This window comes from Canis aureus, chromosome 1 (genome assembly GCF_053574225.1).
Source record: "Canis aureus isolate CA01 chromosome 1, VMU_Caureus_v.1.0, whole genome shotgun sequence".
Taxonomy (NCBI): Eukaryota; Metazoa; Chordata; class Mammalia; order Carnivora; family Canidae; genus Canis; species Canis aureus.
Window position 1 is genome coordinate 3,844,604 of NC_135611.1, and position 23,375 is coordinate 3,867,978.

General features: G+C 42.8%; 1 long non-coding RNA gene across 2 annotated transcripts in view; it reads left to right on the forward strand.

Annotated features, from left to right (window-relative positions):
* LOC144301165 (uncharacterized) overlaps window positions 1-23,375 on the forward strand; it is a 42,917-nt gene that overhangs the window by 5,186 nt on the left and 14,356 nt on the right. Inside the window, exons 2-3 of one of the 2 annotated variants that reach the window (XR_013367990.1) lie at window positions 12,515-12,585; window positions 16,373-16,435. This is a non-coding gene — a long non-coding RNA (uncharacterized LOC144301165). Of the gene's footprint in view, window positions 1-12,493; window positions 12,586-16,372; window positions 16,436-23,375 lie in introns of those variants that run through there. The other variant, XR_013367974.1, reaches the window with a different exon arrangement.

Sequence of the window (23,375 nt, forward strand, 5' to 3'; positions counted from 1 at the left end):
TTCAAGTGCCCCATGTAGTGAGTGGCAGCTGCACCTGGTGCTGCAGATAGGGGGCTCTGTTACACAGCACTGCGCTGCTGAGGGAAACCCGGAGCAGGTGGTTGATATTTGAGAGAGAGACAGGATGGAGTGTTTGAAAACACCCCTTCTAGTTTTCTAGGCTCATTGAGAAGCAAAGTCTCGAAGACAATATCTTTAATGAACTAAAACAAAATTCTGTCCTAGAAAAGAACTACATTCTATTTACTTTTGCAGTGTAAGAGTATTTTACAATAATGCATTAGTTTTGGAATTTACAAAAACAATGAAATTAGGCTTTTGATTTTATCTTAAAGGAGATGCTCAAATAACCAACATGTTCTCATGTTCTAAAAAAATGTTGTTAAAGACTATTAACAGCATTATTCAGTGTCTTTTATATTAAGTGTAGAACTTCATAGTGGGGAAAATGTTTGCTTTTTTGACAACTGTAATATCCTTAGAAAACAATAGGTTTCATTTTTTGACTCAACTGCCAGGAAGCTCAAATTCAGTTAAGTATCCAACCCCTGGCTGCTTTTATAATTAATTTACTTTCACATTTTTCATTTTGAATTTATTTTCACATTTTTTAGTTACCTGACTTCTTTCTTAAATGCTTTTTCCAAAAATGTTCATGTGTATATATATTTTGCAATTCTAAGCTCCCTGAAAATATTTAGGGAAGTAGACCATATATGTGTAATAATACTACATTAGTATTATTTCAGAATTATCCACGCAGTCTCAGAATTTTATCATCTTTGAGGTCTTCATGCATAAGCTTGTTGTCACTCAGTAAAAAGAAGTGTTTGCATAGTTTTTGTGGGAAGTATCATTTGGAAGCTCAAGAAGCATTGGATTCTAGGATATGACACAATCTTTGTTGAAGACGCAAATGCAGTTCCCCATCAACCTCTCCTACCCTTTGTCCCACCATGGGTGGCACTCATATTTATGCTACACGGCCATGATAGAGCCACCAGAGGCCATACTAAGCTCTTGGTCTGTATTTCTCCATAGGCCAAGGCTTCTTTTACCTTATGTGCTTCTATTATTTTGGTTATCATAAAATATTTTTTCTAAAAGTCTTTGAAGAGCCTCACAGAGCACTCTGAAAAACCAGGTTACCTGAGAATGTGTGTGTATGTGCTCCAGTGTGGGGACAAGCCTAGCAGTCAGCACCGGGTATAAAAAAACAACAGCAGTCGTTTCATAAAGCAGGAGATACATGAGCCAACGGCACATGTAACTGAAGTCCACACTTTCTTGGGTGTCTATTATGTGTCAAGAATTAAGACAAAAATGCTCATCAGTACAGCAAGATCCCTGTCCTCAAAAACTTTGTTTGCTGGAGGAAACAGCTGTTGTAATATAATGCAATCATTTATTTATGTGAACAATGTTTAGGGAACACTGTTTAGGTGCCAGGTGCCACAATGAACCCTGAGAAAAACAGAGTCTCTCTAAAACACCCTTTGACCCTCAGGGAGCCCAGAGGAAAATGAGGAAATGCGAAGAGTCCTGTCATATGCGGGGCGTGCACAGTGCCCTGCTGGGTAACCCAGGGACAGGCATCCTTGCTGTCACCTATTTGTTGATTGGGATATTGCCCCTTTTGGCACGTTTTCTTCCATTTCCTAGTCCCGATATTAGCTGTTTTCTGAAGATGTCCTTTGTGATGAGGTTTTCAGACAAACAGATGAGGGAAAGTTGGCTGCCGCCACCGCTCTAGGGACCCCAGGTTGGAACACAGCTCCTCCTGTGGGCTGGGATTCTAGGAAATCTTCCCAGGTCGGGACTGTAGCAGCATTCCCACATGAACAGAAGATAAATCTGTTTGAAGAGAGGAAATCATTCATTCAGAGAACCCGCAAAGCCAACCTTGCTTCAGTGCCATGCCGGGCTGGGTTTGGATGGGGCCACGCCGACGCCCAGACTGGTTACGCTGAAGAAGTGGCAGGAACTTGTTTGCAGCCAAACCCTCGTGTCCACAGCCATGGCCTCCCCACTTTCCCCTGGGGCGCTCTCGGTGCCCTGGGCCCCTGGGGGACCGGTCGTCATCAGAGCCTGAATGTTTCTGCATGCTTTCCTCCTCTGATTTGAAGACAGGGTTGCCCTACTTGGTGGGGTGGGGACAGCATCCTTGGTGTTGCAGCCTGTACCCCGCCACCCCCTTCCCGGGACGTACCTGTCGGGAGGGCTGCTGGTCTGGGCCATGGCTCAAGCAGCTCGAGGACCGGTGTGTCAGGCCATTTCAGAAGCCCTGAAGGAGATATGAACCCCCACCTGCTGCTTCCATGAGTTCTGCTGTCGTTTGTATTTGGTGAAAATATTGCAATCATTTGGCTTTTTAGGCCACGTGTCCTGAGGCTTTTAAAATTATTTTGCAAGAATGCCTGTAGCTGCGGACACAACACAGATGTACCCAATCGGGCCGACCCCCTGAGTGCAGGCCAAGGCCTCCCCTCTGCGGCGGGCCCAGCACCGGGCGGAGGGCCTCTCCCGCAGCTGGCGGGAAGCACCTGGACACAGTAGTGCCCCTGTTCTCTGGTTCCTGAGGCTTCCGGCCACTTGGTTCTGGATTTTTTTATTGGTTGCATAGCAATTTTCTTAGCAGATGGAGTTAAAAGAAACAAAAAGTCTGTGGCAGCTCCCACTAGGAATGAATTCCCACTAGGAATGCCGGGGGGTGCTCACCGGGGAAAGTGGGCCTGTGTTCCCACTGACTGGGTTGAAAACATCTCGTCGAAACCACTTCAGAGCCTGGCTTGATTCTGCTACCTGATTCTGTCTCCTTTCTTGGAAGGTCGGGATCCGGGTGAGTGGCCATACGTTTTCTTAAGTTGTGAACCTGTTGAGCTGTACCCAGCTTGGGCATGTGGAAGGGAACATTTGGGTTTTTTTCTATCTGCTCCTTTTCCAATGCTCAGCCTCCTAGAAGCTCTTGCCCACAAAAGAGCCGGGCGTCTGCCGCACACCATTCTGGGAATGGGACAATCGGCTCTGGAAATCCTGGCCTCTCAGGATGCTGTGGTGTTTGCTGTGGTGAGTGATTTGCACAGAGGTCCTGAAACGCCAAAGCCATACGTGGGCTACACTCTGCATTTGCACCAAACTGCAGAAATTGGGCTGCGTTGTGCAAGAGGTGTGGGTGACTCACATGCTTCCTGCCAAGGTTAGAACACTGACCTTGAGTCAGGTTGATTGGCTATTATTTCCAAAACTTTTCTGGTGAGAAGAATTGCCTGGGTGCCTGCTACAGGCAGACCTACAGAGCCCTACAGAGCACCTGATGTTCTGGGGCTTGATAAGCAGCCCAGCAGTTCCCGTCATCAGGGAAGTTTGGGAAGCCTGAGGCAAGCTTGTGTGGGACCCAAGCAGGTTTCCTAGACCTGTGTGCCTCAATTCTCGGGCTGAGGAGGGACAGCCAGGGACACTTTTCTAATGGCTTCTGCCTTGGAAATAGTTGAGCTGGGCTTCATGTGCTCTTGCTGGGAGACCCAGAACTCACTGAGCTGTCCATTGTGATATGAGGCTAAGGTATTGTAGACCTGGAGCACCTACTGATGTTGGCTTAGCCTGACCAGCAAAGAGAGTGCCTCCCTGTCTCCTTGGGAGTCTAGTTGTTCCGCTGTTTTAACAGGCTCAAGACAGGGTGAGGGCTACTGAAGGGCAGTTTAGCGCATGGGGTGAATGGGTGAATACTTGATGTCACCTATAGAACAGGTGACACTTTTTCTGATGACAGCTCTTGTGCTGATGATTCAGGCCCTGGGCTGATGGGAGCAGTGTCTACACTACATAGACTTTTGGGCAAAGGTTGGATGGTGGGGAACACAACAAGGGATTATGAACCCTTCTCTCAGTCATGTGACCATTTGCCCATGATCTGGCCAGGCTTCCTGCTCCTTCTTGGTTTCTTCATTTGTAAAACGCCCACCTACCTCCAGGGTAGTTGAGAGGAGCCATTCAGAGAATGATGTTAGAGTACTTTTCAAGGAGAGACTGCTGGGGAATTGCTTCATAATAGTGAAAGTTTTCACTTGAGTGGGTATTGAAAACAAAGGATTGACCTTCCAGAAAAAGGAAAACACTCCTAATCTACTACAAATAGAAACAAATACATTGCTAGTTTGTAGCTGTCAGGTCACTGGCTTGCAGCGGCCAGAGATTGGCATCATGAAATAACCACAGATTCATCTTGCCAACTGTTTAAGTTGGAGCAAGTTTAGAAACACTCCATCGGAATCTCTTGGGGCCATCACCCTACGTTCTGAACTGTGGACGTGGTTTAAAACAGGCCAGCTTTGAACATCCCTTGGTTAACCCCAGGGAGACAAGTTCTTTAGTGGCCATAGTTGGCCGTAGCCTTTCCTAGAGTTCTCACTATTGGATATTGTGGTTATTCCACCGTGTTGGGTAGATTTATATGAATACCATAGAAAAGCCGATGTTTTTTTGTGTTGGAATTAATTAGTATGCTCATCTTCAGATAGAAAGGAGACCCATTCATTCCTTCCCTGTGAGGACTATTGCCTGATCAAGACTTCTTATAAACTCAATAAACTATGGGGGTATTGTCACCCTCATTTTATGGATGATAAAACTGAGGCCAGAATATCAAATAATCATGTAAGTGACACAGGATTATCAATATAGAAGCATGACTAGTGGCTAAATCTGAGATGAAGTGCTCCCCATCAGATTCTGCTGCCTTAAGTAACTGATTCTTCAGGTATTTGGCCAAGTGTTCTTGTGGCCAACAAAATAAATTAAATTTAGTCCCTAAGAGAGAGGCTATGGGAAACAATCAAGTTGTCTTGTCTAGCTTTTTTGGGTTAAATCTTACCTTAGAAAGGAAATGCTTTCTTATTTGTTGGTGTCAACATGATAAATAAATGTACCCTATTGGCCACGAACATCAGCAAGTAAAACTGGAATTGACATTTTATAATTACGAAATTTAAAAATGTTCTGGTGTAAGAGTGACACTGATAATATTGATGTGTCATGGTCCAAAGGCACTCACTTTAATGTTTATGTATCCCTAATACATAATAATAAAGTAAGTGGGCAAGCATAGGGTTCTAAGCATTTTTCTAATTTATATGATTAATAAACAAGTACTTCATCAAATGGGATAAAGTACTGGTTTAGAATTATGATGTTGCAGAATTTTTTTCTGTAACCCCTTGCAAAGACCCCTTCAGTAAAATTTTAATCTTTGCTTCTAGAGGACTTTCGTTTTCCAGACAATGGTAATATACCTCTGGCCTACTGGGAAAAAACGTCTACCTAACCCTTAGATATTTTAAAAGAAGTCTTGTGAATAGATGATACATCTATTGTGATTACTGACGTTTGTCATCCACACCTAATTCCGCCTTTGTCCCGGCTGGTTGAGGAACGTATTACCTTACCCAACACCTCGTCACAAAGGACCCTCTCTGTTTCTGCTGTAATCAACGATGTGTTTCTTAGTTCACACAGGTAATCCCTGGTCTGTTAGCACAGGGCTGCTGAAGAGGGAGTCCATGGAGTGTCATCCTGTATTTTTTAGTGATTATTATTATTAGTTTTTCAAAATATTGATGGAAATGTTTCTCCTCCTTTTTGGGGGTGGCCAGCATCCTTGATCTCTGGGTGTGCAGAGTAGAGCAGATCCCTGAATGGGGTTGATGAGCTCCATTCCTGGCCAGAGTTAATTTAGACACAGACTACCCCCCCCCCCCCGCCTCGAACAGACCTGGGGCCCATATACAAGTCAAATCTGCTATTTTTCCTTGGGCAATGATTTATTCCCCTCTTAAATTGGCTGGACCAGTTAGTTTTTTATTTTTATTAAGTCACACTATTCTTAAATGAAACTATTGATTTAAAGTCAGCTTAGTGAGGATTTAATTTGTTTTCACGGGATTAGAGCAGGTAGCATGGGATAATTTTACAATAAAGTGGGACAGAAGCGCTCCTTCACACAACCCGCGCCTTTTTATTCTTGCCAGGCTGCACAGACATTACAAATTTTCAAGTAAATTGTGGAAATACATTCATAAATCAGTCCTAATTCCTCTGCCTGCTTAAGAGTGATTCAGAAAAGTGTTTTCCCATGACCTTGTCCTGTTGTCCTTCAGTGATGGCCCCAGGCTTGGGGCGAAGGCCCCCTGTGTGCACCTGTGGACACACACGAGTCACCTCCCCCAGGGCCAGCAGACCGTTCCTTCTACCTGTACCTTCCTTACTGTGTACCATTCTCTCCATGAAGGGAGTAGAGGAAGAAGAGCTTGGTGGGGGCTCCCTAGTGCTCCCTCTTGTCCCCTCCATCCTTCTCCATCCCTCTGCTCTTGCTTCCCCAGCAGGGAGTCTGTGGGAGTCTGCTCAAGGCCAGTTCCAGTTCTGATGGTGGGAGGGCAAGTGGAGAAGGGGAATATGAGCAGCCCTCATGATGGCCTTAAAAACCAACTGACCGAAACTATCCAAACAGCTAGAAAGGTTTTCTGTTGTTTTTTTTTTAAAGAAGTACAGCCTTGTCACTGCCAGTCTGTTATCTCTGAACTTGGCTGTCACTATCCATTTCAAAAGGAGTCTTTTCTTTCTATCGAAATCAAATAGACTCAGAGCCATTTTCAGATTAATGGCCCTTAGTCTAGAGATTGCTAAACCATTTTGGTCAATCATTCTGAACATTTCCAGTTGTCCCCAGACCCCTCCCAATGGAGTAGCTGGGATGAGTTTGCCAAGCATGAGGTGACTAGGAGCATCTGCTGAACCCTCACCGCCATGTCGGGTTGCCCGAACTGCTCCCTGACCAGGCCCGTCTAGCAGCTGTGCATCCTTAATCCCCATTCGTTCACCGCAGTTTTGACTTCCCAGGGAAACAGAAAGCCAGGGTGGCTTTTCTCTGGAACCACAGGTGCTCAGTGGAGCATGGCATGCAGATTGGAGTTGTGGCTTTCAGTGATGGGATGAAGGGAGATGGCAGGCTTACACAGCAGACAGAGGCACCAGGGGTTTCTGGGCTTTTGACACACTGTGGCATTGTCTTGGACTGCAGGGAACAGAGGAGTGCCTGAGTTGTGAGACATGAGAAACTGAAGATGTGGTGAGGCCCAGGACCTGGGAGTGCAGCCATGGATACACGTGGCCCAGTCAGCCCATAGGACAAGAAGAGGGCCTATCCCTGCCAAGAACAGGCCACTGGAAGGCTGGCCCACAGAAATCTAGGGACCCAGCCACCAGAAGAAAAATACCAGGGCACACAGTACAGTAGTCTCTGTGGCAAGAGGAATCTGAGCTGAGCAAGGATTTGTGCGGGTGCTGAAGATGCAGAATCGCTAATGGATTAAAATAAAACTTCATTTGTTTTCTGAGTAGTCAGAGGAAAGTGTCTACTCAAAAGTGTCACAAAAGCAGAAAGAAACAGGAAATGCCAAGAGCTATAGCATGAGGATAGCAGCAGGAGTGGAGACGGAGATTGCAAAGTCACAAGGCCCAGGGCTCTTTCCACCAGCACGGTTCCAGAGAATTCCAGCATCAGAAGGGGAACTGAAGAAATGGAAGGTGCTCAAGAGAACATCCATGGGGGAAGTCTCACAAGGAAACTGGGGATCTGCTTGTCTGTGTTTCAGAGAGGATGCCAACATCTTACCAAGGAGAACCTTCCAACCCACACCTCCCTCTCCCCCAAAAGAATGGTTGGACAAATAAGAAAAATGCTTTTTATATACATATCAAGGAGTTGATGTGTATGTGAGCTAATGGTTCATTAAACTGTCTGTTGGTTATTTGTAGGGCTTTCCTTTTAATTCTTCATAATCAGTTGATTTATTTTTTTGAAGCCTATAAACAGAAATGAGTCAATAACTGAGAAAGTAGAGGGATACTTGGGTAGCTCAGTCAGTTAAGTGTCCAACTCTTGATTTCAGCTCAGGTCATGATCTCAGGGTCATGGGATCAAGCCCTGTGACAGGCTCCATGCTGGGTGTGGAACCTGCTTAAGATTCTCTCTCTCCCTCTGCTCCTTCCCTCCCCTCTAAAAAAAAAGGAACTGAGAAAGCAGAGCAACTAAATTGTCTACAGTAATCTTACCATTAAATTCACCAAATTCCAAACACTTGACTTAATAAGTAGGGAAGGATTACCCTCATCAGCCTTATTAATCTCAGGCCCTGAGCCACCAGTTACCTGACTGGGGCTAGAATAGGCCGTGTTCCTTGTAAGGACTTTGGAATTTCATATATTCATGAGAGGAAGGGAGAATGTTGTATTTAAGAATCCTTATGACCAATTATGTCTGTTGGAGCAGGCCCCTGCAACTGGCCAACAAATCTTTCTAAGTAATTTATACTCTAGAAAAATGATAGTACTCTTGAGTCAGAACAACAACAAAAAACCTATAGACTGAGCTTCAGAATTAAAAGCTTCTGCTCTTTAGAAGACACCATTGAGAGAAGGTGATGAGCCATCATCCTGGGAGAGGGTATTTTTAATACACATATCTGATAGAATATTGGTATCTAGACTAGATTAAAAATCTCTCATGGCTTGAAAATAAGAGAAACATCCCAGTAAAAAACATGAGCAGAAGATTTGAATGAGCCTTCCTCAAATAAGATAGACAGATAGCAAATCAGCATGTGACATCATCCATCATCAAGGAAATACACCTTAAAATCATAGTGAGATGCTAGTGCACACCTTAAGATGGTTAGCAAAACAATAGCATGGGGTTCTGGTGAGGATGTGGAGCAACTAGAATTCTCCTGCATTGCTTCTAGGGATGCAAAGTGGTGCTCCTCTAGAAAACAACTGAATAGATCTTTACAAAATCAGACATGTATTTATCACCTTACCCACCATCCCATCCCACTCCCACATATTTATCTAGGATAAATGAAAATATAATACGTCCACATAAAAATCTGTCTTATATTGAGTTTGAGAGGACGGAATACCCACCTTTGAGCAGTGGACGGTCAGGGATTTTATGAATGTGCATGTGGCTTTGTTCATAACTGCCCAAATCTAGAAACAAACCAAATATTCATCAACTGGTAAATAAACAACCAAGGAATAGCCCCAAAGATGAGAACGCACTTCGCGTGTGTACAATCCGTAGACGACTCTCAAATGGATTATGAAAGTGAAAGAAACCAAGTTCAAGAGGCAACACACTCTGTGATTCTGTTTATCTGAAGCCTTGGAAAAGACAGACCTATAGAGACAAGAGCAGGTCAGTAGTTGCTAGAAAAGGGTGTGGAGAGATTCGCTACAAAGGGGAGTAAGGGCGATGGAAATGTTTCATGTCTTGATTCTGGTGCATGCGCTCACTGAAATTGCCAATTGCCAAATGATACCTCAATCCATCTGACTTAAAACCTGAAACAAAAGGGAACAAAGGAACCTTTTAATTTACCTTAGGAATTTTGTTAGCTCCACTATTTTTGTGTGGTTAGGAAATGGCTGATTTTGTGATAAATTTATACAGTTTCTTCCAAAATACATTTCTTCTAGTCAGGAGTGTGTTTCCTATTACCAATAAAACAATAGCCAACTTATTGAATGACTTCCATTAGACAGTGCTCGCTGCTGTAAGTCTCAAGGGATATTTTCACCATTACTTTGCAAATTAAAAGAAGGAAGTCAATGTAATGGTTTTGACAAGACACAGCCTTAAATAACTGGGAATTTTATAGAATGTAGACTCGGTAAGGCCAGAAGCAGTATAATTTGTGGGTTTATTGGCTTTTCCCCCCTTTTTTCATCACTAAGTTTTTGAGAATTAACATGACTTCATTCTGTTATTATTTTTAAAATGTGCTTTTATCTGTATGAATGACTTTTAACACGTTTTTAAGAAGAAGGGAAACTGGATGCAGTGTTTGCAGTTTACAGAGTGTTTTCATACCCGCTTGATTTTCTCCAGCCCCTCATAAGCTAAGTCTAGAATCTTCCTATACTAATTTTATAGAAGAGGAAGCAGGAGCTCAAAGATATTAAGACTTTTCCCAGTTAATGAGCAGCAGGGCAAGTGCTTGAACCCAGGCCTCTTCAGACCAAATCCCATGCGTGTGTCCCTTATTCTCTGTCATCAGGGGTTTTTTTTTTTTTTCACTAAGTACAGATTCAAACAGCACGAGGTATGAGGGGAATGAGAAATGACCCTTACCCTAGATTATTTCACATGGAAATTACAGTTTAGAGTAGTCTTACTCGGATGTAAGCAAATGGAAGACCCATCCTATTTGAATGTAAAGGTTAACTGGAGTTTATATGTCCGAGAAGAGATATAATGAACGATTGGTAATTAGATGAGTGAACAAAAGCAAAACCTGTGTGTGTCTGGTTCTTGGGGAGGTCATCAGACCACAAAGTGCTCATTGTCATCACGCACACCACCAAAACTGTTACTGCCATCAGGGGAAGAAGAAAGAAATCAAATAACCCAAGGCACTTTGTCCAGCTCTTTCAACAGAAGAGCTTTATAATACAGAGTGGCTATTATACCCCTTTCAGCTTCTCCACACTGCTTTTATAAATAGGATGTGCTTCCCTATAAAGAGTATAAAGGCAATATACTGCATAGGCCTTTGTGAAGCCAGGTTTAGTGAGGGCAGCGCGGGATGCAAGGCAAACCCCCTCCCTCTGTTGCAGCGTCGTCCCAGCAGAGACACCAGCCAGGGGGACACCTGGGGATGGCTGCCTTGGCCGTCCCGAAGAAAGAAAATAGATGCAGGTTGACCAGACCCAGAAATCTGGCAGAGGAACACGAGGAAACCCACTTGCATATGATGAGCGATCAGAAACGATTCTCTGGCTTGTATTTGGGTCATGGGGGTTTCTGCATCTTCCAGTCTCGCTTTTTGCTGGCCTGCAGTCCTTTCTTTCTCTCTCTCTCTCTGTTTCTCTCTCTCTTTTTTTCCTTCTCTCTCTCTCTCCCACTCTCATTCTTAAGCAACAAAAGATGTTTTCTGTAAACCGAAGGAGCAAGTACAGTTGGCCTGCTCTCTGGCTGATGTACCCATGTGTAACTGTAGGGTTTAATTTTGCTTTACATTAATCAAACAACAATAAAAGCCATAAAAACCCCAGGATGAGGCATTTTAACTTAAGACTCAGTGCTACCCACCCAGGGACTTTACCTATTGTCTTCTCCAGGGCCCCTGTAAAAGCAAGTAGATAGCAACAGAAAAGAAAGAAAAATTGAGCCACATTCTTTCTTTCTTTATTTATTTTTGCATAGAAAGGGAGAAAATATGTAATAAATTAAGGGTAGTGGGAGTGAAATCGGGCCAGAGGTAAACGACGTTTAATTGTGTGAGCCGCTCTCCCTTCTGGTCCCTGCCAGCTGCTGCTGTTACTCCTACCTTCCTGTTTTAAGATGGAAGCAATGATGGTAGACACGTGCAGACACACAAAAGAACCTATTTGGACTGGCGTGTCAGCTCATCTTTATCAAATGTTGCACAGGTATATTTTGTTGCCATGCTTCATTACCCCAGAATGGCATGCCTGAAATGTTTGTCTCTTCTATAAACCCAATAGCTTTCCCAGCCAGGCACATCTGACAGAGCAATAGACGGCTGTTTCTTTCGCAGGCATGGGTTTGTAAAGGCCGGGCAATTAAGGAGAGAGAGGGAGAGAAGGAGAGAGGAGGGGGAGGAAGGGAGTGAGGAAGGGAGAGGGAGAGTGGGGGAGAGAGAGAGGGAGAGGTGGGGGGGGACAGAAAAGAGGGAGAAGAATTTATTTTAAAAATGAAATGTGTGCTATGTGTGCATTTTCCATGTGCTGAATAAATAAAAAACACACGAAGAGCTGCACGATGGGTCTGGAGTGTGTTGTAGAAAGGGTCATCTCCCCGTGGTCGGGAGAAATCTTACTCAGACACCCAGGTGGTTGATTTAAAATACAAAGTTTTGAAAATGATTTATGTGGGACGAAAGGAGATGGGGGCCAGTGTCAGGGAGAAGAGCCACGATGGTAAACACAACAGAAGTCACCAAGAGCGAAATGTGACTTCCCGCACATGTGAGATCCCACCTCGAAATCCACCTGCTGTCCTCCAGTAGCCTACTGGAAAATCAATATTTTAATCCTGTGTGATATAGATTAAGTTCTTGGAAATTAGACCTGGGTAGGCCTATATTTTATTTCGCCCCCCCTTAGAGGAACCGTGGTAATGGCTTTTGCAAATCAGAGAGGGAGGCATGAAGATGTGGTGGAGGGGGGTGCATTTGATTTCCAGCAGTTCCCCTGGGGATACCCTGCCCATCGCATCTGCAGGTTTCTGCATCGCCCCCTGGAAGGGCCCCAGGGCTGTGTCATTGGGAGCTCACTCAGTGCTCCTGGCACAACTATTGTTAACCAAGACTGTTACAGAATCTCCGGGAAAGAAAGGAGAACAGGAATGGATGGGCAATTTCAACACGGGGGTGGGGTCCCAGAAAAAATCGTAATGAACTCCGTGTTCCTTTGCAGTTTTTTTTGTCTTCCCCAGGAATGATGGGATGCCAGCTGATGTCTGAACAGAAATTCGCAGCACCCTTCATATCTGAGGAGGAAAGAAGGGTAAGCTCCATAAGGTCTGGTCCAAGACCGTCCAGCCAGGTGTATTTTAGAGTGCAGAATCTTTGTGATTTGAGAAAGATGCCACAGTGCGTGTGTATTTTATACTCCATAACTTCTCGAGGAGTCAGGGGCAGTGCTCCGGAATCAAATGCGTGAGTCACATGTAGGAATCTTCAGTTTAAATGGGATAAATAGATGCTATAAATAGGCTCATGCCAGTGAAGGTTAGGTCAGGTTTTGTCGCTAAAGGGGCTATAAAAGTATTTCCAGCTCTCAAACATCTTTGGATTTTGTAATTGCACAAAAGGGCTCATACACCTGCACTCTTTTAATAGAAAACACCTCTCTGATATTGTGGAAGTGATGTGGCCCTCTCACGGACCCACTAACCCCTGAGGAATGTGGCAGGCCCCCCACCGAGGGGACAATGCACCTCAGCAGAGCAAAGTTGTTCTATATGCAACATCTCCACCACCAGCACATGTGCAGTCATGAACGGCATCACAGTTACGCACAATGTGGGCATGTGGCATGGTGACAGGACCCTAAAATAATGTTTTCCGTGGTCTCTGAATATGGTAAGCTTGTTTCTATTGCTAATTTGATATGTCCTTGGCCTGCCCTTCCCCAGGAGGGAAACCTACACTGGTCCTCTGGCCTGGGTGTTCAGGGCTCCAGAGCATGGACACTCTTTTCCTCCTGGCACCCAAGGCCTGTCCTCCCCGTGCTTGTAAGAGACACAGCCCGAGCCCCTCACAACACCAGGTCCATATCCCACGTTTACCATCGACTTGCTTTTTCTCTCCCCATGCCCCATGGAGGGTTCCCTCCGTGGATCTTTTGCTCCATCCTGAGCAGTTCGCCCCCTAGGCTTGCTTTGCCACTGTCTGGGTTGCAAGGCCTTAGGTTGCATGGCCACTCTGGGCCTTAGCTCTTTCTGGCTATGAGCCCCCTCTGAGCTGTAGTGGCTCTTTGGCTACCTTCCACCCTGGAAAAAAAGGTATGTTATATTTTTCTTTTTCAAGAATTGAAAAAGGCCGACTGTGTGTGTGTGTGTGTGTGTGTGTGTGTGTGTGTTTTTCATCTCCCTACAGTGGAAGAGAAACATATTTTTGTAATTTATGAACAGTTCCGGATGGTGGCCTAAGTTTAAATTCTGGGCTTTCCATTAAAACTTTTAAAGGAGTCTATTTATGGCCCATCAAAGAAACACACATCCTAGACCCTGGGATTGCACAGGCCACGAAGATTCTATCACAACAAACGCTTGACAGTCTCCTTCTGGGAGCATAACTAAATATGGCTTCACAACAAAAGTTTCTCCAGAAGAACTCTCTTTGTTGCCAGGGTTTCAGGGTTTCCTTGGGCTGAGTTAATGAAATGTTCACCAGAGGCAGACACAGCATAAGGAAAAACGTGGGTCATTGGTGGAGATTCCTTGTGGGAGATTCCAAAGCTTCATATAATCCAACCATTGCTGGATTACTTCATTTTCAAGTTGTCTGCATTTACAGGAAATGAAGTGGAAAACCAATGTGAGATCTCAGACCCTGTCCCCGAGTGGGGACAGTGGGGCTAGCCATCCAGCTGCCCACGCACACTTCCCAGTCCTGGTTTGCGTGTGTGCAGCTTGGCTCTCAGGTTACCCATGGGCTTATCCCTGAGCATGAGCAGATCAAGATGTGTTCTTTGCACTCTGGGTGGCATCCTACCCTGCCCCATCCTGCCCAGCACCAACCACTTCTTCTTCCCTCTCCAAGGGAGCCAGCCGTGTGAACTCCAGGGGGAGAAGAGAGGAAATGGAGTGTCTGTTATTTCATCCAGTAGAAAAAAGCAACACCTCGGAGGTGAATGATCGATATTATTATAAGCGAGGTGTAGCTCAGGGCAGGTGAGCAGTGTGTTAATGAGGCGCCACCTCCTGCTTTCTGACAGATGACTGTCATTGTTCAAGCACGCGCCGGTGTGATTGATGGCTGGGTCATCCTGCCCTGCAGTTGGAGCGTACTGTCTTCTTTCTTCTTTCTTCTGCTGGTGTCTCTAATCTGCTGACCTGAGAATGACCCAGCAGAGGTGGATCTCAAATTAACATGCCATTTTCTCTAGTTAAATTTAAAAAAAGGGGGGAGTGGGGGCAGAGGGAGGGAGGAAGAGAAAATCTGAAATGGAGAGAATGTGTATCACTCAACAGCAAACACACGAATCCTGCAGCAAGTCCCTATGGTGTTTTAGGCTAATACGTTCCTAATAAAGATTGAAAACATATGTTAATGCTCACTTATGTCATGTCAGTTTAGCCCATATGAAGAGACACTCAATGTCTTCTCTGAATACATAAGGGAAGGTGACACGGGAGCTCTTGAGCAGCTGTGCGCCTGCGTCAGCAGGGTCCCTATCAGGTCCACACTCTTCTTCGCTCAACAGTTTATGTACTGAGAACCCATCATTTGCCAGTCATTATTCTGTCTTCACCAAAATCTGTTTTAAAAAGTATTTTCACACTGCACATTAAATTCAAAACATAGCAAATCATAAAATATTGTAGCTAGGAAGTCCCAATAATTTCATTTCATGTGTAAGTCTAACGTCCTACACCCTCTGAGGTTGTCTGACCTACACGTCTAGTTAATAATGAGTTAGTGGGAAAGCCAGGTGAGACCAAATCCTTCTAAATGCTTCCTCTTGATTTTCTCTAGAAGGTGGGCTTGAAATGGTCTTGGCCGCCCCATCCCTTCTGTCCCCAGTTAGATGCTCTTTCTCTAATTTCCAGACAATAGTAACTGGTTTTTATTTTTATTTTTTGATATAGACCCTTTCTGGACAGCTAGTTTAACACTGTAATAATTGGCTGATTTGTGTACTTCAGAAGTAAGGAAAATGTCATGATTTCATTATTTCATTAAACATCCAGAGACTTTTTATGTCATCTTGATATAATCTTGATTTGGGTATCTATCTAACATCGTGAAGGTGTTATCTGGCCTTTATGTGTTCCTTCTCAGTATTAATAACAGAACACGACACTTGATTTTAGTAGGTGTGAAGGTGGCAGAGATGTCTACTGGAAAAACCACACAGTCTTTGTGCACACTTGCAGATTGCAAGATAAACACTCAGAATGGATCCACAGGCTAGGAACAATTAACAAGAACGGATGAAGCAATGTTACTACATTCCGAATGAGCTGGTTTCCCCCCACTTGTAAGATAAAGATGATGTCAGTGGCAGGTTATGGTGGGTTTACCATAATCAATTAGATCATTGATCTTCCTCTAAACTGATCCATCTGGGGAGTTATACATTACATGGTAAATCTGGAGACAGTGCAATTTACCAAATCATATTCCTTTGAAGATGAGAATTACTCAAAATGAGCATCGTGAAGTCCAAGTTGTTTGGCTCTGTTTGTGATTGAATCTTTAGACCTTGCCATACAGTTATTTTGGATTTTTTGAGGCTGTTCTGAATTCAAGTAATTTAAAATTTTTCCAGTAAAGTGATTCACTAATGGTATAATGAAATGATGAATATTTATAAATTAGTTCATAAATCAGAAAAAAAGTCTGTTGTTAGACTTAGCATTCCAAGATTTGGCTCAGAAATGGTCATGCTAATTCTATAACAAATTGCCAAACTGTATTATCCCCAGTAGGGAAGTTGTCAAGGTCCTATTGGTATCTAAGAATCATTTATGATTGGGACTTCCAATGGGATTAAAGGGGGCTCTCGTTTGCCTCACTTTCAGGAAGAATTTAACACTTATTTTTTGGTATCTCTTGTACCTCAGGCACTGTTCATCCACATCTACGATTAGCTACGTGGGAAGTCTACCTGACCTGAGCAAAGACGAGTAAGTGCTGGCTAGATTGAGGGGCTCGCATTTCTGTGTGTAACAGCTACCAAGTGGTGGGACATGGGGCCCCAGTCTGGAAAACCCGATTGTGTAGGCTCCCTTTGTCGTGATCTGCCCGCACTCTATCTGTACTATCAGGGAGTGGATGAAGATGTGTCGACGAATCTTTTCTGATATGGATGTGGATCCAGATGGGGATGAATCTTTTCTGCTGCTGGGACAATGAACAAGCTTTGTTAGTAGACTATAGAAACATTGTAGGAATCTCTGCCCACGTCTGCTCAGCATGCATCATTCTGCCCTACATTAAAAGACCACAAGAAAGAATTCATAATTAATGAGTTGCTCAAGGATATTTTGTCCTTTCTGGATTAGAAATACAATAAAAAGTATGGACATTCAAATTTGGGGTGAATGTTGGGCACGACAGTGCAACTCACAGAGTAGGTAATGTATTTATGTTTGGGCTGGAAGCTGATTTTTTTATTCCTGGGACAAGCCACTTAATCACGTTTGGGTTAAAAAGCGTGGACCAGTGAGGAGAGGACCCACTCAGCAACAATGAGCTCACAGGCTGTCTTCCTGATGGCGTGGCCTTGCTTCTTCCCGCTGATCCTTGATGCATAGGCTCAGAGGAGAAACCTCGAGATATGAGAGAATGAATCTGTCAGATCCATTTTTCTTCTTTTTCTTGAGGGTGAATTTATTTTTCATGTTTTGAAAGGAGTGTGTGACCATGTTGCGACAAAGTCCTTTTTCCCCTGGAATCATATTTCCATTTTCATTTCTAACAAAGCACATATCTGGGTCTCAGTATCTCATTGGTTCATCTCTCTCTGTCCTAACAATCCTTTGCATTTCAGACCTGATGCCAAAGGAAGAAATGTTGTGAATGCAGCTCATAATGATGATGGATTACAACGTGAGGAATCGTGGCCAGCGAGTTGGCCAAATTACCCGAGCCTGCCGTGGTGCTGACTTGGGTCTGAATTATGGAGAAGATGAATTTTGGAATCTTTTCTGCTGCTAGGACAATGAATAAGCTTTGTTAGTAGACTATAGAAACATTGTAGGAAACAGTGGTTGTGAAGAGTCAGAATATAGCAAAGAGGGGGCCGGCAAGATTTGGGCCAGTGTCCAAGAGCCCAGAAGCATGTGCAGACACAGGAGGCAGTTGGAGGAGGCAGGCGGCTCTTGTGGGGCCCATCCTGCAGACTCTGCCACTCACTCAGCCCCCTCGTCCCCTGTGCAAGATCCTTGACCTCTGCCTGAGGGGATGCCGGGCCCTGCAGAGACTACAGACTGCCATCAGCTCAGCTCTCAGGGACACCAGAGGACTACTTTGTCCCTCCTGGATAACAACCTTCCTCATGACTTTCCTTGTTACCTTTAAACCCTGCCAATCTGCTGGAAGCCTGTGCTTCCCCTAGACTGGCTCTTTTAACAAACAGCTGCATACACAGAGTCAGATACCCTGAAGTGTGCTTTGAATATTTGAGCCACATCCATCTTACCTCTGACAACTTTGCAGTGGAGGCCTCCCCTCTACAGGTGCCCTACACCAGCTCCCCTCATTCCTGGGGGTCCTTCCATGAGCAGTCCCCTCACACTGTGCTTCTGTTTTGTTTCTCTCCTTCCAGTGGTTTCTTCCTCTCAGCATGTCCTCAAATTCTTTCATCCTATCAAACCCTGTGTTGGTCACACCTTTGCCCTGTTCTCTCCTCCCATTCCTCACCTCACTCCCATTCCTCACACCCTTGCCACCGCCACCCCAACCCAAACCACCAGGGACATGACTTTCCAATGATGCTCTACTAACAAGACTACTCTGAAGAGCCTGCTACTGTTGACCGCCTCGGACAGGCTTCCTGGGGATCCAGCCAGTGTTCCAGGAGCTCGCTGGGCTAGGAGCGAGAAATTTACAGTCCCATCCTCAAGTGGTTTATTGTTTAGCAGCTGGATTCTTTTTTTTTTAAGATTTTATTTAATTATTCATGAGAAACCCAGAGACAGAGAGAGAGAGAGAGAGAGAGAGACAGACAGACAGAGACAGAGACACAGGCAGAGGGAGAAGCAGGTTCCATGCAGGGAACCTCATGTGAGACTCGATCCCAGGATTCCAGGATCATGCCCGGGGCTGAAGGCAGGTGCTAAACTGCTGAGCCATCCAGGTCTCCCAAGCAGCTGGATTCTGACAAGAAGTCAAAAAATCATAATATATAGTCTGGTGAGGCCATGGTGGTGGTGATGACTGCATGTGATGGAAGAGCCATTTGTAATGGGGACTGTGCTGAGCCTGCCAATGCATGAGGTCTCCCTTGCTTGGGTCTTTACTGATTTCTTTCATCTGTGTTTTAAATTTGTTCAGTTTATGGCTCCTGTATATGTTTTCTTAAAGTTTATACCTAAGTATTTATTTTTGTGTGTGTGGGGAGGAGGTGATTGCAAGTGGTTCAAATGTGGTCAACTTCTGTGTGTTGGTCTCCCTCCAAACTTGCTGAACTCCACTTTTGGAGCATTTCTCATGAATTCTTTGGGATGCTGGAGAAATAATGAAGGAAATAATGTCATCTTCAAGTAGGGATAGTTTTATTTTTCCATTTATATTCTATGTGCTTTGTATTTATTGTTTTCTGGCCTTACTGAAGTTGCTAAAATTTCCAGTAGGGTGTGGTCATCCTTGCCTTGTCTCCAATTTTAAGGGAATATCACCAAATCTTTCATTATTAAGTATAATGTTAGACAGAGTTTTTGGAGATATGCTTTATCAAGTTGAGGAGGTTTTCTAGTATTTCTAGTTTTCCTATTTTTCTGAGAGGTTTCTTTTGTTTGTTTCATTTTGTTTTTTAAATCATGAATGGATTCCATGTGGTCAGAGAGCATACTATGTATTATTTCAATTTTTAAAGGTTGTTTTATGGCCCAGCATATCAACATATGCTCCTTTTTCTTGGTCTCATGGATGTTTGGAAAAAAGTCCTAAAGATGAATATTCTGTTGTTGGGTGGTGTGTTATTGGTAGGTTCTGTTGGTTGATTTTTTTTTTTTTTTTTGCTCAGAGCTAAATCCATGCTGACTTTCTGTCTAGAGTCCTATCATTTGTATAGAGTGTGGTGCTGAAGTCCTTAACTGTAATTGTGGATTTGTCTGTTTCTCCTTTAGCTCTCTCAGGCTTGGCTTCATATATTTTGAGGCTCTGTTGTTTGGTGCATTCACATATAAGATTATATATCTTCCTGACAGATGGATCCTTTTATCATTATGTAATGTCCTTCTTTCTTCTCTGATAATTTTTTTTGCTCCCATGTCTACTTCTTCTGATATTAATATTGCTACTCTTGCTCTTTGGGGAAAAATGTTTGTATGATATCTTTTCACATCCTTTTACTTTCAGTCTATGTGTTTGCATTTGGAATGAATTTCTTTTAAGGAGCATATGGTTGGATCCTTTTTTTAAAATCCACTGTGTCAATCCCTGCCCTTTACTTTGTGTATTTAGACCATTTACTCTTAAAGTAATTATTGATGTAGTAAGGGTTAAGTCTGCCATTTTATTATTTGTTTTCTGTTTCTGTCTTTTGCTTTTTGTTCCTCTATTCTTATTTTCTTGCCTGCCTGTGAGTTACTTAGGATCCCATCTTAATTTATTTACAGTGTTTTTAAATGTGTCTCTTTGTATAGTTTTCTTAGTGTTTGCTCTGAGTGTTACTAATATACATATGTGACTTATCACAGTCTATGATAGATGAGATTGATACCTCAACATTTTACCACTTTGAGTGAAGTGTGGACATCTTACTTCCATGTAGGTCCCTTCTACATTCTAAACACTTAAGTGAAATATTCTTGAGTGTCTGATTATCTTATCATCTTTGTTTTAATCATCACATGTTATTTAGAAAATTCACAAGGAAAAGGATAGTCTATTACTTGTTCTCATACTTTTGCTCTTTCCATTGTTCTCTTATTCCTTCTGATGCTCCAAAATTTCTTCTTGAAGGATTAACCTTAGTCATGCTTTCTGAGTAGATCTGCTAATGGGGAATTCCTTTTTTACCCCTTTCATCTAAGAATGTTTTTATATCTCCTTAATCCTGAAGAACAGTTTTACTGGTTCATAATTCTTTTAGCACTTGAAAAACACTGTGCTACTTCCTTCTGGCCTCCATGATTTCCACTGAGAAAATATGTTGTCACTTGAACTCCTGTTCCCCACTAGGTAATATATCATTTCTTCTTAGTTTTCAGTGGTTTAATGATGCTGTAATTCAGTGTAAATTTCTTTGGGTTTTATACAGCTTTTTCAATCTGTAGGGTTAGGGCATTCACCAAATTTGAGAAGTTTTCATACATTATTTCCTCAAATATTCTTTAAGCCTTGCAGTTTTTCTCCCCACCTTCTGAAAGGATATGATGGTCTTTTATCAGCCCCACCTGTGGCATCAGTTCACTTATTCATCTTGTGTCTTTTCTCTGTTGTTCAGGCTGGGTATGTTTCATTGATCTGTCCTTCTGCTCACTGATTCTAGCCTCGGTCTTCTCCATTCTACTATTGAATACGTTACTATTTTAAAAATTTCTCTTATTGCATCTTTCAGTTCTATTATTTCCATTTGGTTCTTCTGTATGACTTCTGTTTCTCTGCTGACATTCCTCTGCTTTCTCATTAGTTTCAAGTTCTATTGTAGTTTCTTACTGGAGCATTTTTATGAGGGGTATTTTAAAATTCTCAAATAGTTCTAACATCTGATTCATCTGAGTGTTAGCATCAATTGATTGGCTTCTCATTCAACTTGTGATTTTCTGATTTTTGGTATGATGGGCAACTTTTTTTTTATCTTGGGTATTTTCACTATTATGTTAGGAGTCTCTGAGTCTTTTTAAGTATTTTACATTAGAAGAGAGTCATCCTATTTAGGCTTTGCATGTAGGTCCTGACTTGTCTTTGTAGGCTGTCATTCCAATGACAGTCTAATTTTCATCTCTGTCATGTCATTTTGGTATTCTAGGTTTATTTTGTGTTGGTAGGGTTCAGGTTGGTTCCTATCAGTGCTGCCTGAGAGGGCAGAAGACAATTCCCCAGACTGGGCCACCTGGGAATTTTGGGTAGAGAGGGAGAGTCTGACCTGCAGGGATAAAGAGGTTTCCTAAGTCTGGCCACTTGTCATGGTAGGATGCCCCTTACTCATGCTGCCTGATGTCACAGTGAGGGGGAATGAGGTGAATGAGAGTGCCTAGCATAAAATAATTAAAGAAGTAAATAAATAAAGGCAATGTAGTTATGATGGAGAAGGTAGGTCAGTAGCCAGATAGATGAACAAGAACCCAGAGACAAAGAAAGAGGAAGTTAGGTGGACCATGACTGTTCATTAACTAAGATGATCTACCCTGAAGAAATACCAGAGGGTGGGGCAGCCAGGTATAAAATGGTCAGTCTTGTATTAGACAAATTAAGTTTAAAGATATTTAGAATATTTTTCTTGAATTTCTTGAAGTTAAGAATTCTAAGTAGCTACCTCAGGTTTGTGTGGACAAGGCCATATTGGCAACGGGTGAATGTAGAGATAGCACCACGGAGAAGAAGAAGTTGAGGATTCGAGATTGTGAATCCCAAGCCAGCCAAGTTCTGGGGAAGCCATTGCCGGAGAGACACACTAACTATAAACAGCATTGTATCATCAATAACAAATGAAGTCAATTCAATGTGATTGGCTTACTAAGTTATCTGAGTGAAAATATTGGAATAGAGGAAAATTTAAGGCATTTAGCTCTATTCAAGATTAAATATAGTTTTCATGTAATTAAATATTTGGTTGATTCTGTTCTCAGCAATTCCAGGATTATGTATTGTCTTTTCTATGAGCTTCATGAAAAGAACTCTACATTTAAACCATGAATATGAAGTACATAAAGCTGTTCAACTCTTTTAATGGTATGATTGCCTTGGATTGAGCTTAAAATCAATCCATTCTAGACCATATTTAATTTTAGCAAATCCTGTGTTCACTAAGATATCCATCATGAGACTGGGAATCATAACATTAATTCTCCTAGAAGTTCCTTTGGACTAATCTCACAAAATTCAGATCTTGAGGAAGAACAATGACTTTATGAAAAAAATTGCCTTTAAATATAATGACCTCAGGCCTCAAAATCTAAATACTGTTAATATCAGTATTGGCAAAGGTGAAACACAATGATGGGACAGTAACTAGGTACATTTCTGGAAGGAAATATACCTATATAAAATAACAGACTTAAAAGTGTTCATGTGCTGTTATAATACCTTAAGAGGTTATTCTAAGGCAAGATTTAGAGATTATTTTAGAAGAAAATCACTGGCATGTTATTTGTTAAAATTGGAAATTCTGTCCATAGTTTTTGTGGAAATTGCAAATTCAATAGAGAGGACCTATTCCTTACATTTATATTTATTTGAGTGTCCCTCACAATTTTGTTGAGTATGTGAGAACAGTGGAGGAGTCTTCAATGTACATGGTGCAAAGAGCAAGTGCTCAACATAGGGTTGTGCTGGGCAGCTTGCCGCCCTCAGTTTCGGGGCACCTCCAGCTATCTCTCCTTCCTTTTCTTTTCCCTCCATTCTCTTCCTCCACTCATTTCCTTTGTCTTTTAATTCCTTCTTCCTAAATGGTTTTAAGCCTAGGCACAGTAAAAATTTAATAATACTTCTTGATTTTGAGTAGAATACAGAGGTGAACTAGTGGTCATAAATTAATTAGGTCCTATTTTAAGGGCTCTAAATACAGTAACGTGCACATTTCTGCACTTCCAGGGATTTGAATTAAGGAGCACTTAAAGCTGGGTAAGCCTCTGCCTTCACATGAAAAGTCTCTTAAGCTCACCATGCTGAATGACTCAGGGAGCAAGTACATGCTAGGTCTCGTGAGTCACACACCCAAGGAAATGTACTAGCTGT